General features: G+C 40.5%; 2 pseudogenes across 1 annotated transcript; one reads left to right on the top strand and one right to left on the bottom strand.

Moving 5' to 3' along the window:
• Positions 1 to 291: 291 nt before the first annotated feature.
• Positions 292 to 915, top strand: LOC104676568 (annotated as a pseudogene). Its single transcript, XR_749936.2, has one exon. The product of XR_749936.2 is annotated as an oligosaccharyltransferase complex subunit OSTC pseudogene (transcript).
• Positions 916 to 2,094: 1,179 nt separating this feature from the next.
• On the bottom strand, positions 2,095 to 3,680 carry LOC104676592 (annotated as a pseudogene).
• Positions 3,681 to 5,503: the final 1,823 nt, after the last annotated feature.

The following is a 5,503-nucleotide window of genomic DNA, read 5'->3' as shown; positions in this document are numbered from 1 at the left end:
ATCACTTGAACCCGGGAGGCAGAGGTTGCAATAAGCCAAGATGGCGCCACTGCACTCCAGCCTGGGCAACAGAGTGAAACTCTGTCTAAAAAAAAAAAAAAAAAAAAAAAAAGTAGAAATCCATCGTCCAGAAATCCTCTTTAAAATGAACCACTGATAAACACCATATATTGATAACTTTGTATAATAATTCATTCGTGTTGGAGTTTTGAGCCTTTTACAATAATTAATTTACATCAGGCTTTCCAAAGTACTTACATTTGTAGGATTTCTTTCCAGTGGGAGTTTTCACAAGATTTTTAAATTATTAAAATGGAAAACTTGCCCTTGCTGCCACCAACATGGAGACTTTGTACCATGTCCCGTTCTTAGTGCTCGAATGTCCCAACCTGAAGCTGAAGAAGCCGCCCTGGCTGCACATGCCATCGGCCATGACTGTGTATGCTCTGGTGGTGGTGTCTGACTTCCTCGTCACCGGAGGAATAATTTATGATGTTACTGTTGAACCTCCAAGTGTTGGCTCTGTGACTGATGAACATGGGCATCAGAGGCCAGTAGCTTTCTTGGCCTGCAGAGTAAATGGACAATATATTATGGAAGGACTTGCATTCAGCTTCCTACTTACAATGGGAGGTTTAGGTTTCATAATCCTGGACCGATGAAATGCACCAAATATCCCAAAACTCAATAGATTTCTTCTTCTGTTCATTGGATTCGTCTGTGTCCTACTGAGTTTTTTCATGGCTAGAGTATTCATGAGAATGAAACTGCCAGGCTATCTGATGGGTTAGAGTGCCTTTGAGAAGAAATCAGTGGATACTGGATTTGCTCCTGTCAATGAAGTTTTAAAGGCTGTACCAATCCTCTAATATGAAATGTGGAAAAGAATGAAAAGCAGCAGTAAAAGAAATATCTAGTGAAAAAACAGGAAGTGTATTGAAGCTTGGACTAGAATTTCTTCTTGGTATTAAAGAGACAAGTTTATCACAGTATTTTTTTTCCTGCTGACCTATTGCTATACCAACAATGTTGAGTGGCATTTTCTTTTTAGTTTTCATTTCTTAAAGAAAATATACTCCATATCTACAACTATCATACCAAATAAAGTGATTGTTTTTTACAACCTCCTAAACATTTTTTGGAGATGACATTTCTGATTTTCAGAAATTAACGTAAAATCCAGAAGCAAGATTCCATAAGCTGAGAACTGTGGACAGCTGATCAGCTTTACCTATGGTGCTTTGCATTTAACTAGAGTGTGTGATGGTAGATTATTTCAGATATGTATGTAAGACTGTTTCCTGAACAATAAGATGTATGAAAGGAGCAGAAATAAATACTTTTTCTAATAAAAAAAGAAATGAAAAACTTTCCCGTATTTTCCATACTACTAAGGCTTCCACCCAGCATTCATTCTTCTAGTTTATAATGTTCATCTCCAACATGCATTGCACTGTGTCTTTGAATGGAGATGACAGCAAGGAAAGCATCCCCACATTCTGTATATTCATAGGATTTTTCTCCAGAGCCCTTTGCCATGTTAGAAAGCAACTGGGAAAATTAAATACTTTTCCATATATTTTACATTTAGGTGGTTTTTCTCCAATGTGAGTCCTTTTATGGTTTTGAATGGAACCGGGACATCGGAAGCCTTTATTACACTTTTTATATTCTTTGAATTGTTTTCCAGGGTGGGTCTCTTCATGTCTTCAAAGAAAACTGGGAAAATCGAATGCATTCCTACATTCTGTACATCCACAGGATTTCTCTCCTGTATAAACGACAGTCCTTTCTTTTTTCTTTTCTTTTTTTATTTTTATTTTTTTTGAGACAGAGTCTTGCTATGTTGCCCAGGCTGGAGTGCAGTGATGTGATCATTGCTCACTGTCACCTCCATCTCTCAGCTTCAAGCAATCTTCCTGCCTCCGTTTTCTGAGTACCTGAAACTACCGGCACATACCACCCCACCCAGTTAATTTTTTTTTTCCTTTATTTTATTTTATTTTATTTTTGACACAAGGTCTTGTTATGTTGCCCAGGCTGGTCGCAAACCGCTGGTCTCAGATGATCCTCCTGCCTCAGTCTCTCAAAGTACTAACTGCACTGGGCAAAATGAGTTATTTCCTGTAGTCAAAGGTAATTTTAAAAACTGAAGACTTGCCCACCTTGTTTACAGTCACAGGGTTTCTCTTTAGTGTGAGTTCTTTCACGTCTTCCAAGGGAACTGCACCACCCAAAGGTCCTACTGCATCTTTTACATTCATAGCATTTTTCTCCAGTATGAGTTTTTCATGTCTTCAAAAGGAGCTGGGATAATTAAAGGTTCTGCCCCATATATTACATTCGTAGGATTTTTCTCCAATATGAGTTCTTTCATATGCTTGAAGGGACGTGGGACATCTAAAGACTTCATTGCATTTTTTACATTCATGAAGGTTTCCTGCACTACGCGTTTTTTGTGTCTTCAAAGGAAACTGGAACAATTGCGTCTTTTCCCATATTCCCTACACTCATGAGATTTCTCGAGAACATGAATTCTGATTTCATATGTCCAAAGGTAAGTTTAAGAAATGAATGCTTTACCACAGTGTTTGCATTTGTAAGGGTTTTCTCCAGTGTGAGTTCTAACATGTATTTGAAAGAAACTAGTGCCATGTGCATTGGCTCACATCTTTTAATCCCAGCACTTCGGGAGACCGAGGCAGGTGCATCACATGAGGTCAGGAGTTCAAGGCCAGTCTGACCTGGTTTCACCTGGTGAAACCCTATCTCTATTAAAAATACAAAAATTAGCCAGATGTGGTGGTGCACACCTGTAATCCCAGCTACTTAGGAGGCTGAGGCAGGATAATTGCTTGAACCCGGGAGGCAGAGGTTACAGTGAGCCAAGATTGTGCCACTGCACTCCAGCTTGGCTTTTCTCCATATTCCCCAGCACACTCATATTGTTTGTGTTCAGAGTGAGCTCATGTAACTATGAAGGAATGAATGATGTACAAAGACTTTTCCACACACTACTTTTGCATGGTTTTACTCCAGTATGAGTTTTTTCTTTTCTTTCTTTTTTACTTTTATTTATTTATTTATTTATTTATTTATTTATTGACAGAGTCTCGCTCTGTCGCCCAGGTTGGAGTGCAGTGGCACGATCTCGGCTCACTGCAAGCTCCGCCTCCCAGATTCATGCCATTCTCCTGCCTCAGCCTCCCGAGTAGCTGGGACTACAGGAGCCCACCATCACATCTGGCTAATTTTTTTGTATTTTTTTTAGTAGAGACGAGGTTTCACTGTGTTAGCCAGGATGGTCTCTATCTCCTGACTTCATGATCCACCCGCCTCGACCTCCCAAAGTGCTGGGATTACAGGTGTGAGCTACCACGCCCGGCCTCCAGTACAAATTTTCTTGTTCAGATGACAATCTGCTTTCTGGCTGAGGGTTTCTCCACATTGACTCCTTTACATCCACAGAGTCTCTCCACCATATGATTTCTTAGCTTTCTCCCAAGATTTTGGGACAGATTTTCAATGTCCTGGTCTTTCCATTTGATTACTACAAAGGCCAGATTCCTGAAGGCTTCCAGCATTGCATTTCTGTAGACATTTTTCCAGGAAGGTCCCAGCAAAGCCCACTCCTCGTGGGTGAAGTTCATAGCCACATTCTCAAAGCCCACTGAGTCCATTTCCAGCTTCCTGGTGTCCTGGCGTCCTCTATATGATTCAGGCAGCCACAGCAGGTTCCACACAACAGAAGCTGCAGTATCAGAGCCACCAGCGGCCTCCCAGAGGAACTGAAATCCCCTAATCTTATTTATAATCTTAAATGCAAAAGTCATAAATAAATTATTGGAAAATTGAATCCTACAATACATAATATATTATGATTAAAAAGTTCCATCCAGGCATGAAATAATAGTCCAAATTTTAAATGAATTAATTTTTTAAATGAATTTATGTAACTATGAAACAATATTAATAAACTAAAAGAAAAAATTATATAACCAATTCAAAAGTGCTAAAGAAGGATTGATTTTTTTTTTTTTTTTTTTTGAGATGGAGTCTCGCTCTGTCGCCCAGGCTGGAGTGCAGTGGCACCATCTCGGCTCACTGCAAGCTCTGCCTCCCAGGGTCACGCCATTCTCCTGCGCCTGGCCAAGAAGGATTTAATAAAATTCAACATTTTATTCAAATTACAAACAACTCGTAAGTTAAAACTTTCGGGCCGGGCGCGGTGGCTCAAGCCTGTAATCCCAGCACTTTGGGAGGCCGAGTCGGGCGGATCACGAGGTCAGGAGATCGAGACCATCCTGGCTAACCCAGTGAAACCCCGTCTCTACTAAAAAATACAAAAAACTAGCCAGGTGAGGTGGCGGGCGCCTGTAGTCCCAGCTACTCGGGAGGCTGAGGCAGGAGAATGGTGTAAACCCAGGAGACGGAGCTTGCAGTGAGCTGAGATCCGGCCACCTGCACTCCAGCCTGGGCGACAGAGCGAGACTCCGTCTCAAAAAAAAAAAAAAAAACTTTCGTAGCTCATAGTAGACATTTTTTAAAACTCTGCCCAGCATTCATTCACTCCTCTGTTGGGTTTTTAGGGAACCACCACGAGGTACACTGTATTTTGGGGCTCCCAATGAACCACACCTCCCATACTCACACCTTTGTGTGTTTCTCTCACATTTACTCTGAACTTGGCCGTGTGACCAATTTGGGCCAAATTAATTTTTTAAAAACTTTTATTTTAGGTACAGGTTTGTTATATAGATAAACTCATCTCACGAGGGATTATTGTACAAATTATTTCATGACCCAGGTACTATGACTAGTACTCAATAGGTACTTTTTCTGATCCTCTCCCCCTGGCACCCTTCACCCTCAAGTAGGCCCCCACATCTGTTGCTTCCCTCACTGTATCCATGTGTTCTCATCATTTAGCTCCTACTTACAAGTGAGAACATGTGATATTTGTTTCTGTTTCTGTGTTAGTTTGCTAAGGATAAGGGTCTGCAGCTCCATCCATATTCCTGCAAAGGATATGATCTTGTTCTTTTTTATGGCTGCATAGTATTCCATGGTGTACACGTGCCACATTTTCTTATCCAGTCTATCATTGATGAGCATTTGTGTTGATTTCATTTCTTTGCTATCGTGAATAGTGCTACAGTGAACATGCGCTTGCATGTGTCTTTATGATAGAATGATTTATATTCCTTTGGGTATAGACCCAGTAATGGGATTGCTGGGTCAAATGGTAGTTCTGTCTTCAGCCCTTTTAGGAATTGCCGTACTGCTTTCCACAATGATTGAATCAATTTGTGCTCCCAAAACAGTATATAAGTGTTCCCTTTTCTCACAACCTTGCCAGCATCTGTCATTTTTTGACTTTTAATAACAGCCATTCTGACTGGTGTAAGATGGTACCTCATTGTGGTTTTGATTTGTATTTCTCTAATAATCAGTGACTTTCTTTCATATGCTTGTTGGCTGCACATATGTCTTCTTTTGAAAA

This window comes from Rhinopithecus roxellana, chromosome 11 (genome assembly GCF_007565055.1).
Source record: "Rhinopithecus roxellana isolate Shanxi Qingling chromosome 11, ASM756505v1, whole genome shotgun sequence".
Classification (NCBI taxonomy): Eukaryota; Metazoa; Chordata; class Mammalia; order Primates; family Cercopithecidae; genus Rhinopithecus; species Rhinopithecus roxellana.
This window is presented reverse-complemented; position numbering and strand designations above follow the sequence as displayed.